The sequence below is a fragment of the Pimephales promelas genome, chromosome 2 (assembly GCF_988280905.1).
Source record: "Pimephales promelas chromosome 2, fPimPro1.hap1.1, whole genome shotgun sequence".
In the NCBI taxonomy this organism is placed as follows: Eukaryota; Metazoa; Chordata; class Actinopteri; order Cypriniformes; family Leuciscidae; genus Pimephales; species Pimephales promelas.
Genome location: NC_142770.1, coordinates 53036140 through 53038253, shown reverse-complemented (window position 1 = coordinate 53038253; position 2114 = coordinate 53036140).

Sequence of the window (2114 nt, the reverse complement as noted above, 5' to 3'; positions counted from 1 at the left end):
CAGAGTGTGGAGCCCCAACTCGGCTTATTTTTTTTTTAAAATTATTATTATTATTATTATTTTTTTTTTTATCTTATTTTATTTTATTTTTTCAATTTTTCGGGATGCACCGGGTAGAAGTTCAAACTTCAACCGCCGTGGGGGTCCCCTGGCCAGAGCTCTGGTTCTCCGAGTCGGGCAGGAGGTGGTCCAGGCGGGTGCCCCCTGGTCCCCCCGACGTGTTAGGGGGCGAGCGGTGGGTCTCCCCCAAGCCCAAAGCCCCGGTTCCCAGAGTCGGGTAAACTGCGGGAGTAACTTTGACTCTCTTAAGGTAGGCAGGAACCGGTGTGAGTGGTGTGGAAAGCCGAGTTGGGGCTCCACGCTCTGGGCACAGGGGGATCTCCTAGTGGTCCACCCCAGGCCCAGAGTGTGGAGCCCCAACTCGGCTTATTTTTTTTAAAATTATTATTATTATTATTATTATTATCTTATTTTATTTTATTTTTTCAATTTTTCGGGATGCACCGGGTAGAAGTTCAAACTTCAACCGCCGTGGGGGTCCCTGGCCAGCGTTCTGGTTCTCCGAAGTGGGGCTGAGGGGGTCCAGGCGGGTGCCCCCTGGTCCCCCCCGACGTGTTAGGGGGCGAGCGGTGGGTCTCCCCCAAGCCCAAAGCCCCGGTCCCAGAGTCGGGTAAACTGCGCGACTAACAATGACTCTCTTAAGGTAGTCAGAAACCGGTGTGAGTGGTGTGGAAAGCCGATTCGGGGCTCCACGCTCTGGGCACAGGGGGATCTCCTAGTGGTGCCCCCCAGGCCCAGAGTGTGGAGCCCCAACTCGGCTTATTTTTATTTTTATTATTATTTTTTTTTTTATTTAATTATTATTTTGGGATTATTAGACTGGGTAGAAGTTGCAACTTCAAACGGGCATATCTCCGGAACCAAGCCGAGTTGGGGCCCCATACACCCGGCGTGGGGGGCCCTCCTAGAGGCCCCCAATACCCCCGAGTGTGGAGCCCCAACTCGGCTTACTTTTCGAGTTACAGCCGGTCAAAGTTGAAACTTTAAAGGGCCATATCTCCGGAACCAAGCCGAGTTGGGGCCCCATACACCCGGCGTGGGGGGCCCTCCTAGAGGCCCCCAATACCCCCGAGTGTGGAGCCCCAACTCGGCTTACTTTTCGAGTTACAGCCGGTCAAAGTTGAAACTTTAAAGGGCCATATCTCCGGAACCAAGCCGAGTTGGGGCCCCATACACCCGGCGTGGGGGGCCCTCCTAGAGGCCCCCAATACCCCCGAGTGTGGAGCCCCAACTCGGCTTACTTTTCGAGTTACAGCCGGTCAAAGTTGAAACTTTAAAGGGCCATATCTCCGGAACCAAGCCGAGTTGGGGCCCCATACACCCGGCGTGGGGGGCCCTCCTAGAGGCCCCCAATACCCCCGAGTGTGGAGCCCCAACTCGGCTCACTTTTCGAGTTACAGCCGGTCAAAGTTGAAACTTTAAAGGGCCATATCTCCGGAACCAAGCCGAGTTGGGGCCCCATACACCCGGCGTGGGGGGCCCTCCTAGAGGCCCCCAATACCCCCGAGTGTGGAGCCCCAACTCGGCTCACTTTTCGAGTTACAGCCGGTCAAAGTTGAAACTTTAAAGGGCCATATCTCCGGAACCAAGCCGAGTTGGGGCCCCATACACCCGGCGTGTGGGGCCCTCCCAGAGGCCCCCAATAGCCCCGAGTGTGGAGCCCCAACTCGGCTTACTTTTCGAGTTACACCCGGTCAAAGCTGGACAGGAAGTGGCCGTATCTCGGGACCGGAAGGTCCCCGTGGCTCGGGACGGCGGGAGGAGCAAGGTCCCCGAGAGCGGGCCCCGCACCCGCCGCCGCGAGCCGCTGGGACCTCCCGGTCCCGAGATGGGCCCCGTTACGCGCGGGCGACTTTCGGAGAAAACGGCCCGTATCTCGGAGAGGGGAGGTCCCAGCGGCTCGCCCTTTCGGGTGTCGGGGGCTCCCCACGGGCCCTCTCGGAACCCGCCTCCCCCGGGCCCCTGGGACCTTTCCTTCCCGGGCGCCCCCCCGACACGTCGGGCCCCTTTTCTCCGGGACCCGGGGGCCCCGGAGCTCGGGGGCGGGCTCTTTG